The sequence below is a fragment of the Brachyhypopomus gauderio genome, unplaced genomic scaffold (assembly GCF_052324685.1).
Source record: "Brachyhypopomus gauderio isolate BG-103 unplaced genomic scaffold, BGAUD_0.2 sc87, whole genome shotgun sequence".
Lineage (NCBI taxonomy): Eukaryota > Metazoa > Chordata > Actinopteri > Gymnotiformes > Hypopomidae > Brachyhypopomus > Brachyhypopomus gauderio.
In genome coordinates, this window is record NW_027506908.1 from 362,501 (window position 1) to 380,999 (window position 18,499).

The window sequence follows — 18,499 nt, forward strand, 5'->3', positions numbered from 1 at the left end:
TTTGGAATGTTCCAGAAATCACAACAATTATTAATTTTATATGCTTTACAAGGCAATAAAATGAGTTCATTGCTGTTGTGGTTAACTCATTTTGCTCGTAATCTGCCAGTTAAAATCCAAACAGTTTTTGTTAGCCTCGGATTTGGCACGAAATTATCACTTTAATTCTGATGCTAAATTAACAAGCTAATCAAACACGTTGAGATGAGTTTTAGACATAAAATCAGTCAAGCAGGTTCCAGCACAAAAGTCAGACAGGTGCGCTGTAAAAGGTTCGGTCACACTTTATCGCTCGGGCTGCGCTACAGCGTCTGTTCTCAGATGCGCTCCCACTACTGATCGGTAAGGGGGCTTTGACCTGCTCTGTTTCCGACCTGGTGGCCCGAAGCTCCCTCAGGGACACCATATCGACAGCGAGCTTAGTGCGGACAACCGATCAACACAGCGCGGTGCAGCCCAGAAGCCCTGAACTCACAAGCTCCTCCAAGCTCAGCCTCCAAGTAACGTGGATTACAGGTACGCGCCACTGCGCCCGGCGGCTTTTGGAGAGATCTGCTCAGCTCTTAATAAAGAGACTTAGCCGGTGCTGACATGTTTCCAGTGGCCTTATATATGAATAGTCTGTTTTAAAAACTACAAAAAGTGTGGATACAAAAGTGTGTTGGTCATGGGACTAATGTTTCAATCCAAATAAGCGCCTGGGGTTTATGGAATGAAAGTAATCATAAAATGAAGATTAATTCAAGGTGGGTTCTTAAAACGCCTGATGAAATTAGTAATTTAATACGATAAATCGTTTCAAACTATAACTATAGGTGAAATAAAATGGAAAGAAAGCAAAAGTCCACTTTGTGCTTGAAACATAGGCTTCTTTGAGAGGTTTATCCGTTGGTGCGGTGTCACGGCATAATCGCAATGCGCATGCGCACGTTTCGAATATTTTATCTTTGTATATTATGAATTTTTGACCTTTGACCTTGCCCGTTCTTGGCGTAATGGGTAGCGCACTGGTCAGTCACGCAGAACGACGAGAGTTCAAATCCGCCACCGGGTGTGTGACCCCATAACTTCAATAATGATATTGAGCGTGGAGGCCCTGGATCAGGGAGCCGAGAGGAAACGCGCTGCGCTAGGTTTCTTAATGACAGTGATGAGAATGACGGGCTCAGTTACAGGAGGATCACAAGGGCCAATAGATCAATACCCAGTGCCCACCTCACCGGTGCCTGATAGCCAACAGGGCACATTTTTAGTTGCCACTACCGGTTTTTTTTTTTTTTTTTTTGTTCAATCTGAAAAATCGAACTATGCATTATTTATAATATATACGTAAAATATCCAATGAATATCAAGTTCATTTCAGCACCTTGGACAGTTAAATGACTTCATGACTTTATTTAAATGACTTCCTTCGTGTATATCAAAATCACCTTTCCACTATACAAAAGCTGTTCAGTCCATCTCATGACATTATGTCAATGCACAGAATTTGAAATGTGCCGGATATACTGACGTCGTAATCGCAATGCGCATGCGCATATGTCGTGTATTTTAACTTTGTATATTATGAATTTTGATCCGTAAGCGGCCCTATGTTGGCCTAATGGGTAGGGCACTGGTCATTGAAGCACTTGGGTCAGCAAGACCCGGGTTCGAACCCCACGCTAGGTTAAGAGTAAAAAAAAAAGGTATACCAAAAAAACGAAAAAAAACAAAAACAAAAAAAAAAAAAAAAAAAAAAAAAAAAAAAAAAAAAAAAAAGCCCAGTGCTGATCTGACCGGTGCCTGATAGACAACAGGGCCTATTTTTAGTTGCCATGTATCAACGTTATTTTTTCTCCTCAATCTGAATATATATACATATTATCATAACATGTATGTAAATTATCGAATGAATATCAAGTTCATTTCGGCATCATGGACAGTTAAATGACTTCATGAATTCAGTTAATTGATTTCGTTCATGTATATCTTATAATTTTAGTTACATTTAAAAAATATAAACAAAAACCTTTGCGAAATATTTAATGATATTTTTATTGCTTTGCGCCCTACATCGCCGTTTGCCGCTTGTTTCCCGCTTGCAAACGCGCGGTTCAGTTTCAGCTCAAGCAGCAATGACAGACGCCTTCAAGCACTGGACATTTAAGAAGCGTTTGTTTTGTTTTCGTGTTGTCAATAAATGTGAACCATGTGCCACCATCGGCAACTATTTGTGATTATGCCAAGCCTTTGTGTAAATTTCGGAGTTTGGAGGTTTATTTCCGATCAGAAGGCAACCACTATTGAGGTTGTAAGCGAGCTAACAGCAAGGTATGCTGACCGTCACACTGTGGTTTCCACAGTTAGCTACCTGCTAGGGTAGCTACTACCATTCACTTGAATGTGTTTGTTCTTTAGCATGCTAGCTTGATTTACAGGCTAACCAAATTAGCTGTTTAAAGTCCTAAACAGGTATTCGCTGGAATCATACATGACTATTAGAGACAATGACAGACGGTATCAAATGAATATTTATTACTGTTTGGTGTTGGAAAAACGTTTGTTGATGTCTATGACACGACCTAGCCTACCCAATTGGTAGGCTATCATTGGACCTATCTTAGACCTACCGTTCGACAAGCAATACATTTGAATTAAATTTGTATGAAGTAATGAAATGCAGTTTGGTATCTAATCAAGTGCAACACGTGCAGATTGTATAGAATGCAGTATTTAGAGATACAATGCAGTTAGTTACAGCTAGTGTAAGTAAAGATGGTTAATAGATATGTGCAGAGTAGATAAATTACCTAGGGAAATGCATGTGTGTGTAATGTAGTTATGGCAGTACAATGCACAGGGCAAAGAAAAATAGCAGCAGGGGAGGAGCAGAAAAGAGCATGGCCCGATGACAGTAGTCTGATCTTACATGCCTGGTGCAGGCATCTCTTCTTGTGGACCTCCTGTGATTGCCTGTCAGCAATTCTCTCTCAGCTTAGTACTCTTTTAAGGTTCACACTGTCAGTTCTCAAAAATTAAATGTTGATCATAGGTCAATACTCATTTAAACCTTAAAGTAATCAAAATGTAATCCAAAAGTAATTAGTTACATTACTTTTCAAAAGTAATCAGAAAAGTTACACTACAATTACATTTTAAACAAGGTAACTTGTAACTGTAACGAATTACTTTTTAAAAGTAACTTACCCAACACTGCTGATAGCCAATAGGGCATATTTTTAGTTGCCATCAGAGGTGGGGACTCGAGTCACATGACTTGGACTCGAGTCAGACTCGAGTCATTAATATTAAGACTTTTGACCTGACTTGAAAAAATATTCAGAGACTTAGACTTGACTTGGACTTTTACACCAATAACTTGGGACTTGAATTGGACTTGAACTTGTTTACTTGCAAAGACTTGATTTTTTTACCCCAAATCTAAATTTTAAAACGCATATTAATATTTATAAAGTGAACCCCATTAATTTCATTTCCGTCCTTCTGACGCAGACCGGTCCTCTGCTTTTCCACACTCTGTACGTTGTGTGTGTGTGTATGTGTGTGTGCATGAGCTGCAGCACAACCAATCAAATGGGGGGGTCAGCGAACGTGAATTGTTACCGGGCGGGGTGTAAAATGGACACAAATTAAGTATTATATCGCGATCGATCGATCGCCAGTGGTTGGTGCCAGAGCGAACTTGTAACTCATTGAATCATAGATAAGGATCAGAGGTAAATAAACTAGATTTTTTTTTTCGGCGTGAGAAATCTGGGGGGCCTTATAAGAAAAGGCTCTTCCCCCTACTGTTACCTCATTCATTTGTGGAACTAATAAAAGACCAGCACTCTGTGATCTTAGTGGACGTGGGGGTTCATAGTAGGAAATAAGTTCCTGGAGGTATTCAGGAGCAAGCCCGTGCAGTGCTTTATATGTTAATAATAGAATTTTAAAATCAATACGGGGGAAGAGCCTTTCCTTATAACGCCCCCCAGCTTTGGAACAACCTTCCAAATTGCATACGGGACTCTGACACAGTCAAAATCTTTAAGTCTAGGTTGAAAACCCACCTATTTGGTTTAGCGTTTGATAATTAATATCCCCCCTTAGATAAATGCACAGATCCAGGGGTTTATAGACGAAGGGTTTTATGGTAGACTGGGGCGCTGGTGCTGTCGTCCTGTCACTGCTCGTGGTCACTCAAGTTTGTTGACAGGGCAGTGGATGGATGCCATTGTCTCAGAATGCCCCCAAGCCTATGTTACCTTCTGGTTCTGCCTTTTTAGCTAGGCTGTAATAGTTTAACTTAATGCCGGAGTTGCTGCCACACTCCTGAAATGTGTTTAATTTTATCTGTCCTGTATATGTCCTCATACAGAGCTAATTTTCCCTGTTTTATTTTCTCCACATGGCTGCCCGCCTGCTCGAGGAAAAATGAGATGAAGAGAGACAAGCGATCCATCCAGTGCCAGCCACCTACTGCCTGACCGGATGAGCCTACACCATGATGGACATTACTACATCTTTTCCTTTTCTTTATTTCTTTCTGTTTAAATTGTTGTTGTTGTCATGGTGACCGGTGTCGGCCAGAGGAGGATGGGTTCCCCTCCTGAGTCTTGGTTCCTCTCAAGGTTTCTTCCTCATGCAAAAAACTAGGGAGTTTTTCCTTGCCACTGTCGCCCTTGGCTTGCTCACTGGGGGCTAGGACTCGGCACTTGTAAAGCTGCTTTGTGACAACAACTGTTGTAAAAAGCGCTATATAAATAAAATTTGATTGATTGATTGAAATCGGATGTGTGGCGTGAGAGCGTGTGAAGACAGTCAAATGCATGTGTCTCACGCTCAATGCGTGAGAGTTGGCAACCCGGGGTTCTGTATCTGAACTCAGGGAAGAGAGCCTCTCTCTGTCACCATCATATCCAGTTCTATCTCAGCATGGATTGTGTATTTGAAGACATCTACGTCGAGAAAAAAAAATATTGACAAAAGTGGAGCGAGTTTTCAGCTATGGGGACATCATTCTACGGCCTCATCGTGCACAAATGACATACAGACTTTTGGCCAGTTTGGTCTTTTGCAAATGCAATGCAGAATAGTTTACTGAAATGTCTAAAGTTGCATTCCTGATTCCTGTTCATTGTTCAGTTCTTATATTTGTTTGTCTTGTGTCACTCACACATGGACACACATGTTCTCCAAGAAACCAGATAAGAGAAGAGAGGGAAAAATGCTGTTATGGTTCTTTGTATTGTACTGTGAAAATATCAGCACTTTTTATTTGAACATGGAGTTCTACTTATGACTTTTTCACAGAATATTTATTTCTGGAAAATTGTAGTTTAAAGTATGAATATTTTTGCAGCTAATTTTAACAAATTGAACTGTGCAATAAAGAGGTGTAATTTAAATTTGTTTTATACTTAGTGTTTTCAGTTGCACATGTTTTATCAAGATTTGAGGAGAATACAGATTTAAAAAAGAACACATGTCTATTATTTACATTTAAAATATACCTGCAACATTGGTTAAAAAAAAAAAGACTCGAAAGGACTTGAAATTCCAAGTTTCAGACTTGGGACTTGACTTGACTGTTGCCTGTCTTGACTCGAGACTTGACTTGACTTGACTGTCTTTGCTTGAGACTTGACTCGGGACTTGAGGATAAAGACTTGGACTTACTTGAGACTTGCAAAACACTGACTTGGTCCCACCTCTGATAATTCATATCCAATATACAGTCATGTCCTTCAGGTAACTTCTGTTTACCCTCCACTGACTGCAGGCCTTGTTGCATATATTTTGCAATTAGTAAATCAATATAGGCCTACAATTAAGACAGTAAAAGACCGTAAAGTAGGAGAAGGAGTTATAGGCTACTGAATGTTGTCATTACATGAATGCAGATGGGCATTTTTCACAGGTAATGGGGAACTTCCCGTTTCTTCTTTCACAAATGAATGTAATTTATGTTGCCTAACAAAACCTATACAACAGAAGACGTTCAGCTTAACACATAGATTTGCAAACTCTACCTTAATTATTTGTATGTGGTCGTCCTCACGTTATCTATCATTGATTTCGGCTAGTGCGACTAGTTTATCAGGTGACCAGTCGGCTAAAAATGCTTAGTAGTTTAGTGCTGTATGAGACATTTTACAACACAAGAAAATGATTTCACGTTGGGCTTAGAGGGCAAACGGTACGATTTGACTTGATGTGTATGTGACCTGGCTGGTGGGGACGGGAGAAGAAGTCTATCTGCAGTGGTGGACAGTAACGAAGTAAATGTAATTCGTTACTGTACTTAAGTAACATTTCCATGTATCTGTACTTTACTCAAGTACTTTTATTTGGTAAGACTTTATACTTTTACTTCACTACATTTCAAAGCGAAACTTTTTACTTTTCACTTCGTTACATTTACAGAAACATCTCGTTCCTTTTCTATTTTTAAATCAACGCTTAATAAAAGACTATAACCAATCAGCGCTCAGTAAGAGTTTAAGATTTGTACGCTAATTGGCTGAGGATCTGACATGGCTGCAACAGATGGCTTTCCCCAACACCCCTGGCTTTTTATTTAGCCCAATAGTTTAAATTCCTCGAAAAGAAAAATGATTCGTATTCCTTCAAGCGTCTCCTCTGCATTCCGAAGAACACATCGCTGTCATCATTTATGAACTCGCCGTCAAACTTGAAAAAACACATCGAGGTAAGTTCGCCATTAGATGAGTACTAGCAACAGGGTGGTTTATATACCCTGGTTAATCACATTGAAATACACAACTTTTAACAGATGCTTTTATCCAAAGCAATGTGCTAGTACCCAAATTGCAATCTGTGGAGATGCTAAGCGCCAGTTTAACACAGGAGACTCCCACATCAAACGTTAAACCCGGGGACACATACACGCGAATTTGGCCAAGCGAAGCGAACTTCGCAATTCATTCCTATGAGGGAGGCAAAGGCAAACAAATATGAGCGAAGCGAAGCAAAATTATAAAAATTATTATTATTATTATATTAATTATTTACGCAATAATATACTCGAGGTTCGTGCTATAACGGGTAATATTGGCACTGCTGTGCTGCGGTCGTAGATCAGCACAGCAGTGCCAATATTACACGTTATAGCACGAACCTCGAGTGTATTATTGCGATTATACCACAGTTCAATTATCGCTGTTTATTGAAAGATTTTGAGTTAAAGAGGACGAGAAAATACGACCTGTTTGGTTAAAAACACTCCGCCAGTTAAAATAGTTCCATTCAATGGCTCGCTGCTAAACTTACACAACACTGGAACAGCCTTACCCAATAAATATTATAGAGGTAAATATACACAAAAACAACTGTTGATGAAATTGTATTTATTAAAAATAAAGTACAACAATTATTGACCATCCACGGCTGATTGGAGGTTCGTTCAGGTATCTGTTCAGTCCAGCTCTTAAACCAACGAAGCTGCTGATGCCATATAACTCTCCCTTCACGTTTCTGACGGATCCATAAAACGTCGTAAAAGCTGATTCATTTCATTTTGGTTAATACTAAAATCGACTGCAATGTCGTTGCTCTTTAACCAGGATGTAAATACATTAAGGACGTTTGTTTTACGGTATTAACTTCGTTTCTCTGCATTTCCAGCTCATCCAAATCATCGTTTGTAAGCGTGACAAACCTTGGCAGGGTGTCTACAGGTTTGACCAAGGGAAAATTAAGACATTTTAAGACTTTTTAATACCGTTTTCCAAATAAAATTAAGACCAACTCGCAAGATCATACACGTTAAAATAAAGCACAAAAACCAACTGATTATTTACATTAATTAATCTAGCTGCTTGAAAACTTCAAATGTTAATGCACAAGACGGACAATACAAGACACAAACATTACATTTTTTTCACTGTACAGTATACACAATGAAACTTTATACAAAACAAAATTCAAACACTGACAACAGCATCATACCATACACACACACACACACTAGGCCATTTTCCTGTTTTTCTGATCCACACTCTATCTCATGGTCAACCCCTTTCAGTTCTGCTACTTTTTCTCTGAAACTCTTTCTAAGGATGTTTGATTTTGTGATCACTTTGGCCATCAGGGTTCCTGCTTTCCCTTCGGCTTGTTCAGCAAGTAAATTATTATTATAACTGGTTTATACTTAACCTTGAAAGTGACGTACAAATTATTTAACTCCATCTTGTTAAGGTGTATGAACCCTGCAAACATGACTTGGTTAATTGCGCTGAAGCGCGGCGCGCGCGAAGTTTTTACAAATTTCGAGAGGTGTACGACAGCGCGCGAGCCGCTCGTCAGCCGCTGCGTCGAAAATGACGTAATCGCGGTGGTTTCGCCCATGCGCGAGAGGCTTGCAATTAACCAAGTCATGTTTGCAGGGTTCATACACCGTAACAAGATGGAATTAAATCATTTGTACGTCACTTTCATGGTCCATTTCTATATATCCCAGCACATTAAACTTAAATAAGTAAAATATTTATACATATACTCGAAATGATTCGAAATAATTCGCTTTTTTATCACATTATTTAATGGTTGTTTATTTTCAAAACGCCCAATCTTAATTTCACGTTCTCTCATGTTTCGTCCTGGAATTACAAGAGGCTCGTATTTGTTAACGTAAAGAGAACTGTTCAGTCAGACAGATATTTGTTGTGAAATGAAGCAGTTACAATTTCAAGCATTTTCAAGTACTTTAGCCTAAATTTTAGCACTTGTCAAACTTGGAACACAAAGTAACATTAAATTGGTCAGGTAAATGTTCCTTCCCCTGTTTTTGAGGAGTGTTCCTTTATACTAACACATATATCGTTTCGGACAACACTGCAACGGTCCCGCCGTTCGCGGAGGTTCACGCGCTACGGTCACTCGCGAAAGTATAAACCAGACTTGAAGGCGGCATCAGGGAACATGGTTTTAAACAATGAGTCAATTCCTTCGTTGGATCTGTATGACTGGTGACTCTTAACTGTTTTTAGCGCCCATATTACCTAAGCCTTCAAAGGATTGGTAGAGCCGCATAGCCTACAGCGTGAATGCGACGTTGAGCAGAGCTCGACTGTAGTGATGTGTCGTTCGCGAACGATCCGGCTCTAAGAGCCGGCTCTTTGAAGTGAACGATTGGAACCGGCTCCACAATGGGAGCCGTTTTAGGATCCTATTTGGGAGCCGCTTTTTCCTTCAGTATTGCGCTTGTGCTCTGCAAGTGCCACAGTTTTTTTCCAACATCGTTTTTATTTGTCCTTCGGTGCCTCGCTGTCTCTCCCTCTCCTAGCGCGTATTGCTCTGTTTCTGCCAGAGGTAGAGCATACTTGGCGCGTCGCGACCAGCGCGAGGGTCCGTGCGCCGAAAATGACGCAATCGCGGTGGCTCCGCCCCTGCGTGAGGACCCCCGTGCGAAGCGAGGTCGTGCACCTCTTCAGCGCAATGAACAAAGTTATGTATGCCGGGTTCATACACCTTTACAAGTTGGAATTCAAGCACTTGTACGTCACTTGCCATTTTCAATATTTCCCAGCACCTTAAACTTAAATATTTATACATATACTCGAAATTATTCGAAATAATTCGCTTTTTTATGACATCGATTCAGTCAGACATCTATTTGTTGTGAAACAAAATACAGTTACATTTTCAAGTACTTTAGCCTACTTTAGCACTTTTCAAACCTGGAGCACAATGCAACATGAATTTTCGTCAGGTAAAATCCTGTTTTTCCCTGTTTTTTAGGGGTGTTTCTTTATACTACCACCCATATCGTTTCAGACAACACTGCAAAGAACTTCTCCACTGCCCGCATGTCAAGCGTGTGCTCCACACATCTGACCAATCACACGCAGCTTTCAGTTAATAATGTGGTGGGAAAACACTGAAAAAAAAAGTCTCCACTTTTTTTGTGGAAACGGCAGGCAATTGGCCAAGCTGTATCGCGTTCTATTTTGTGATAATTTAATAATTGGTTATAATAAAACTTTTATTAATAAAGCATTGTTATGCAGCATTTTTACTTAACAATGTCAATAATGAAACAAAATGTTATAAAATTAGGTTTAAGCTATTAATTAATTAATAATGTAAAAATATATATGGGGAGCCGTTTGGGAGCCGAAAGAGCCGGCTCTCCACAGTAAGAAGAGCCATTAGAGCCGCATCTCAAAATAGAGCCGAAAATCCCATCACTACTCGACTGAATGGTTCTCTTGTTGGGCAAAACGTAGATATTGCAGGCTGCTGCTGACGAGCCTCGCTGGTATCTGTGACAGCTCTGAGCCACCAAGAATATGTCGGGTCTTCCAACCATTTCTGGCTAAGTTTGCATTTCCCCATCTCTCCGAACAGACGTTAACGTACATACAGCCCGCATGAAATGATGATCCCGCCAGTCCAACAACTACCGGTGCTCGTTAAGCCCGAAATACTTGCGAGCAATATTTAAGTTCAACACACCGCTAACGGAATTATTCATCCCTAAATTTAGCTCCGCAAATTTAAGACATTGTGGTTGAAAATTTAAGACAAAATAAGACTTTTCAAGGCCTTATTTGACAAAAATGAAATTTAATACAATTTAAGACTTTTTAAGGACCCGCGGCCAGCTCATTGGAAGAATCAGGCTGGTCATTTATAGCTTCATCCTAGAGTTTCAGATCGAAACAAATGCTTTCGAAGCCAATATGTTTAACGAACTCCCTGTAATTCATTTTGATAATGTTGCTGCTTGTTTATAGTTGCGCTGTTTGGCCTGTAAGCTGCTGCGTTGCTAGGTTACCTGTATGTGGCGGAGTAATACATGGAGAGCTTCGGTTACAGTGATCGCCTTTCAGCCAATCGCATTGTAGGGTCAGAACTAACTGGTATAATAATTATTATTAATTATTTGGCCAAGTTTAATATTATGAGTTCAGTTGGTTGGGCTGCACACAGTTCTAGTTGCTAAGCTTCCCTGTCCCGCCATGTAGTGGACAACGTATAACCTCTTCATATACTGTATCGCCTCTTCAAAACTTAGGTAATGCTTCATCAAATGTAATGTTTATAGTGAATGATTTATCAGTTGTGTTTTTATTGATTTTCATCAGTTGTGATGGTGTTTGTTATTTTTTATTAGTTTTTTGACAACCGAAATGAATGAAAAATAAAATAATGAAACTTGAATGAATGCTTTTTGCGTTGTTGCTTCAAAAGCACTTGGTCTTACTTAAATATAATATAGTTTTGAGTATTTTGTGTTTGCTAGGCAAATGTAAGGCACTGTTTCGTTGTTCACTTGTTGATCGAGTAGGCCTATGGGTTTTGATGTGACGCTAAGAAAAAAAAAGTGTTTACTTTTACTTTTAATACTTAAGTATTTTTGAAGGCAGATACTTTTGTACTTTTACTCAAGTAAAAAATTGAGGTGAATACTTTTACTTTTACTTGAGTAATATTCAATGCAATGTAACTGTACTTTTACTCAAGTACATAATTGCTGTACTTCGTCCACCACTGTCTATCTGTGAGCGTGTGTGCTGTGCTGAAGACGCTTCCTTCCACTCGCTGAACTGAACTGCTGCAGCGCATCTGGTGTTAAAGGAAGAGAGAGGTCGGGTGTGTGAGGTGGTGGCTCATTTCAGGGCATTGTTTTTAATCGCTCAGGCTTTCAAAAGATCATTTCAAGCCGACCTCAGTAAAATGATAATAATTAAAAAAAAAAAAACGAAGTTTCAAAAGGGCACTTTCGTTGATAAAGGGCAGAGTTGGTGGTGCTTTAGCACCACCTGATGTCTATGTGTGCACGCCACTGTTATATATACATATTATCATAACATGTATGTAAATTATCGAATGAATATCAAGTTCATTTCGGCATCATGGACAGTTAAATGACTTCATGAATTCAGTTAAATGATTTCGTTCATGTATATCAATATCAACATTGCACTGAATCCTATCGCATTATCAACGTGCCGAATTTGGAATGTTCCAGAAATCACAACAATTATTAATTTTATATGCTTTACAAGGCAATAAAATGAGTTCATTGCTGTTGTGGTTAACTCATTTTGCTCGTAATCTGCCAGTTAAAATCCAAACAGTTTTTGTTAGCCTCGGATTTGGCACGAAATTATCACTTTAATTCTGATGCTAAATTAACGAGCTAATCAAACACGTTGAGATGAGTTTTAGACATAAAATCAGTCAAGCAGGTTCCAGCACAAAAGTCAGACAGGTGCGCTGTAAAAGGTTCGGTCACACTTTATCGCTCGGGCTGCGCTACAGCGTCTGTTCTCAGATGCGCTCCCACTACTGATCGGTAAGGGGGCTTTGACCTGCTCTGTTTCCGACCTGGTGGCCCGAAGCTCCCTCAGGGACACCATATCGACAGCGAGCTTAGTGCGGACAACCGATCAACACAGCGCGGTGCAGCCCAGAAGCCCTGAACTCACAAGCTCCTCCAAGCTCAGCCTCCAAGTAACGTGGATTACAGGTACGCGCCACTGCGCCCGGCGGCTTTTGGAGAGATCTGCTCAGCTCTTAATAAAGAGACTTAGCCGGTGCTGACATGTTTCCAGTGGCCTTATATATGAATAGTCTGTTTTAAAAACTACAAAAAGTGTGGATACAAAAGTGTGTTGGTCATGGGACTAATGTTTCAATCCAAATAAGCGCCTGGGGTTTATGGAATGAAAGTAATCATAAAATGAAGATTAATTCAAGGTGGGTTCTTAAAACGCCTGATGAAATTAGTAATTTAATACGATAAATCGTTTCAAACTATAACTATAGGTGAAATAAAATGGAAAGAAAGCAAAAGTCCACTTTGTGCTTGAAACATAGGCTTCTTTGAGAGGTTTATCCGTTGGTGCGGTGTCACGGCATAATCGCAATGCGCATGCGCACGTTTCGAATATTTTATCTTTGTATATTATGAATTTTTGACCTTTGACCTTGCCCGTTCTTGGCGTAATGGGTAGCGCACTGGTCAGTCACGCAGAACGACGAGAGTTCAAATCCGCCACCGGGTGTGTGACCCCATAACTTCAATAATGATATTGAGCGTGGAGGCCCTGGATCAGGGAGCCGAGAGGAAACGCGCTGCGCTAGGTTTCTTAATGACAGTGATGAGAATGACGGGCTCAGTTACAGGAGGATCACAAGGGCCAATAGATCAATACCCAGTGCCCACCTCACCGGTGCCTGATAGCCAACAGGGCACATTTTTAGTTGCCACTACCGGTTTTTTTTTTTTTTTTTTTTGTTCAATCTGAAAAATCGAACTATGCATTATTTATAATATATACGTAAAATATCCAATGAATATCAAGTTCATTTCAGCACCTTGGACAGTTAAATGACTTCATGACTTTATTTAAATGACTTCCTTCGTGTATATCAAAATCACCTTTCCACTATACAAAAGCTGTTCAGTCCATCTCATGACATTATGTCAATGCACAGAATTTGAAATGTGCCGGATATCCTGACGTCGTAATCGCAATGCGCATGCGCATATGTCGTGTATTTTAACTTTGTATATTATGAATTTTGATCCGTAAGCGGCCCTATGTTGGCCTAATGGGTAGGGCACTGGTCATTGAAGCACTTGGGTCAGCAAGACCCGGGTTCGAACCCCACGCTAGGTTAAGAGTAAAAAAAAAAGGTATACCAAAAAAACGAAAAAAAAACAAAAACAAAAAAAAAAAAAAAAAAAAAAAAAAAAAAAAAGCCCAGTGCTGATCTGACCGGTGCCTGATAGCCAACAGGGCCTATTTTTAGTTGCCATGTATCAACGTTATTTTTTCTCCTCAATCTGAATATATATACATATTATCATAACATGTATGTAAATTATCGAATGAATATCAAGTTCATTTCGGCATCATGGACAGTTAAATGACTTCATGAATTCAGTTAATTGATTTCGTTCATGTATATCTTATAATTTTAGTTACATTTAAAAAATATAAACAAAAACCTTTGCGAAATATTTAATGATATTTTTATTGCTTTGCGCCCTACATCGCCGTTTGCCGCTTGTTTCCCGCTTGCAAACGCGCGGTTCAGTTTCAGCTCAAGCAGCAATGACAGACGCCTTCAAGCACTGGACATTTAAGAAGCGTTTGTTTTGTTTTCGTGTTGTCAATAAATGTGAACCATGTGCCACCATCGGCAACTATTTGTGATTATGCCAAGCCTTTGTGTAAATTTCGGAGTTTGGAGGTTTATTTCCGATCAGAAGGCAACCACTATTGAGGTTGTAAGCGAGCTAACAGCAAGGTATGCTGACCGTCACACTGTGGTTTCCACAGTTAGCTACCTGCTAGGGTAGCTACTACCATTCACTTGAATGTGTTTGTTCTTTAGCATGCTAGCTTGATTTACAGGCTAACCAAATTAGCTGTTTAAAGTCCTAAACAGGTATTCGCTGGAATCATACATGACTATTAGAGACAATGACAGACGGTATCAAATGAATATTTATTACTGTTTGGTGTTGGAAAAACGTTTGTTGATGTCTATGACACGACCTAGCCTACCCAATTGGTAGGCTATCATTGGACCTATCTTAGACCTACCGTTCGACAAGCAATACATTTGAATTAAATTTGTATGAAGTAATGAAATGCAGTTTGGTATCTAATCAAGTGCAACACGTGCAGATTGTATAGAATGCAGTATTTAGAGATACAATGCAGTTAGTTACAGCTAGTGTAAGTAAAGATGGTTAATAGATATGTGCAGAGTAGATAAATTACCTAGGGAAATGCATGTGTGTGTAATGTAGTTATGGCAGTACAATGCACAGGGCAAAGAAAAATAGCATGGCATAAATAAATGTGATAAATACAGATGGAATCATACAGATTATCCTGTACCACTGTAGATAGGGCTATACAGATGTGAATTGAAGAGGAACACTGTACAGATTTTGTATGGATGGTAAGGTATGGATAGAGGGGAAGGAAAGAATGGTCTTTGGGAAGAGTTCAATAAGGTGACCGCTGTGGGAAAGAAGTGGTTTCTGAACCTGCTTGTGTTAGTCCGCAAACTGTGAAAATGGTAGAGCCTGGGGGAGGAGCAGAAAAGAGCATGGCCCGATGACAGTAGTCTGATCTTACATGCCTGGTGCAGGCATCTCTTCTTGTGGACCTCCTGTGATTGCCTGTCAGCAATTCTCTCTCAGCTTAGTACTCTTTTAAGGTTCACACTGTCAGTTCTCAAAAATTAAATGTTGATCATAGGTCAATACTCATTTAAACCTTAAAGTAATCAAAATGTAATCCAAAAGTAATTAGTTACATTACTTTTCAAAAGTAATCAGAAAAGTTACACTACAATTACATTTTAAACAAGGTAACTTGTAACTGTAACGAATTACTTTTTAAAAGTAACTTACCCAACACTGCTGATAGCCAATAGGGCATATTTTTAGTTGCCATCAGAGGTGGGGACTCGAGTCACATGACTTGGACTCGAGTCAGACTCGAGTCATTAATATTAAGACTTTTGACCTGACTTGAAAAAATATTCAGAGACTTAGACTTGACTTGGACTTTTACACCAATAACTTGGGACTTGAATTGGACTTGAACTTGTTTACTTGCAAAGACTTGATTTTTTTACCCCAAATCTAAATTTTAAAACGCATATTAATATTTATAAAGTGAACCCCATTAATTTCATTTCCGTCCTTCTGACGCAGACCGGTCCTCTGCTTTTCCACACTCTGTACGTTGTGTGTGTGTGTATGTGTGTGTGCATGAGCTGCAGCACAACCAATCAAATGGGGGGGTCAGCGAACGTGAATTGTTACCGGGCGGGGTGTAAAATGGACACAAATTAAGTATTATATCGCGATCGATCGATCGCCAGTGGTTGGTGCCAGAGCGAACTTGTAACTCATTGAATCATAGATAAGGATCAGAGGTAAATAAACTAGATTTTTTTTTTCGGCGTGAGAAATCTGGGGGGCCTTATAAGAAAAGGCTCTTCCCCCTACTGTTACCTCATTCATTTGTGGAACTAATAAAAGACCAGCACTCTGTGATCTTAGTGGACGTGGGGGTTCATAGTAGGAATTAAGTTCCTGGAGGTATTCAGGAGCAAGCCCGTGCAGTGCTTTATATGTTAATAATAGAATTTTAAAATCAATACGGGGGAAGAGCCTTTCCTTATAACGCCCCCCAGCTTTGGAACAACCTTCCAAATTGCATACGGGACTCTGACACAGTCAAAATCTTTAAGTCTAGGTTGAAAACCCACCTATTTGGTTTAGCGTTTGATAATTAATATCCCCCCTTAGATAAATGTACAGATCCAGGGGTTTATAGACGAAGGGTTTTATGGTAGACTGGGGCGCTGGTGCTGTCGTCCTGTCACTGCTCGTGGTCACTCAAGTTTGTTGACAGGGCAGTGGATGGATGCCATTGTCTCAGAATGCCCCCAAGCCTATGTTACCTTCTGGTTCTGCCTTTTTAGCTAGGCTGTAATAGTTTAACTTAATGCCGGAGTTGCTGCCACACTCCTGAAATGTGTTTAATTTTATCTGTCCTGTATATGTCCTCATACAGAGCTAATTTTCCCTGTTTTATTTTCTCCACATGGCTGCCCGCCTGCTCGAGGAAAAATGAGATGAAGAGAGACAAGCGATCCATCCAGTGCCAGCCACCTACTGCCTGACCGGATGAGCCTACACCATGATGGACATTACTACATCTTTTCCTTTTCTTTATTTCTTTCTGTTTAAATTGTTGTTGTTGTCATGGTGACCGGTGTCGGCCAGAGGAGGATGGGTTCCCCTCCTGAGTCTTGGTTCCTCTCAAGGTTTCTTCCTCATGCAAAAAACTAGGGAGTTTTTCCTTGCCACTGTCGCCCTTGGCTTGCTCACTGGGGGCTAGGACTCGGCACTTGTAAAGCTGCTTTGTGACAACAACTGTTGTAAAAAGCGCTATATAAATAAAATTTGATTGATTGATTGAAATCGGATGTGTGGCGTGAGAGCGTGTGAAGACAGTCAAATGCATGTGTCTCACGCTCAATGCGTGAGAGTTGGCAACCCGGGGTTCTGTATCTGAACTCAGGGAAGAGAGCCTCTCTCTGTCACCATCATATCCAGTTCTATCTCAGCATGGATTGTGTATTTGAAGACATCTACGTCGAGAAAAAAAAATATTGACAAAAGTGGAGCGAGTTTTCAGCTATGGGGACATCATTCTACGGCCTCATCGTGCACAAATGACATACAGACTTTTGGCCAGTTTGGTCTTTTGCAAATGCAATGCAGAATAGTTTACTGAAATGTCTAAAGTTGCATTCCTGATTCCTGTTCATTGTTCAGTTCTTATATTTGTTTGTCTTGTGTCACTCACACATGGACACACATGTTCTCCAAGAAACCAGATAAGAGAAGAGAGGGAAAAATGCTGTTATGGTTCTTTGTATTGTACTGTGAAAATATCAGCACTTTTTATTTGAACATGGAGTTCTACTTATGACTTTTTCACAGAATATTTATTTCTGGAAAATTGTAGTTTAAAGTATGAATATTTTTGCAGCTAATTTTAACAAATTGAACTGTGCAATAAAGAGGTGTAATTTAAATTTGTTTTATACTTAGTGTTTTCAGTTGCACATGTTTTATCAAGATTTGAGGAGAATACAGATTTAAAAAAGAACACATGTCTATTATTTACATTTAAAATATACCTGCAACATTGGTTAAAAAAAAAAAGACTCGAAAGGACTTGAAATTCCAAGTTTCAGACTTGGGACTTGACTTGACTGTTGCCTGTCTTGACTCGAGACTTGACTTGACTTGACTGTCTTTGCTTGAGACTTGACTCGGGACTTGAGGATAAAGACTTGGACTTACTTGAGACTTGCAAAACACTGACTTGGTCCCACCTCTGATAATTCATATCCAATATACAGTCATGTCCTTCAGGTAACTTCTGTTTACCCTCCACTGACTGCAGGCCTTGTTGCATATATTTTGCAATTAGTAAATCAATATAGGCCTACAATTAAGACAGTAAAAGACCGTAAAGTAGGAGAAGGAGTTATAGGCTACTGAATGTTGTCATTACATGAATGCAGATGGGCATTTTTCACAGGTAATGGGGAACTTCCCGTTTCTTCTTTCACAAATGAATGTAATTTATGTTGCCTAACAAAACCTATACAACAGAAGACGTTCAGCTTAACACATAGATTTGCAAACTCTACCTTAATTATTTGTATGTGGTCGTCCTCACGTTATCTATCATTGATTTGGGCTAGTGCGACTAGTTTATCAGGTGACCAGTCGGCTAAAAATGCTTAGTAGTTTAGTGCTGTATGAGACATTTTACAACACAAGAAAATGATTTCACGTTGGGCTTAGAGGGCAAACGGTACGATTTGACTTGATGTGTATGTGACCTGGCTGGTGGGGACGGGAGAAGAAGTCTATCTGTGAGCGTGTGTGCTGTGCTGAAGACGCTTCCTTCCACTCGCTGAACTG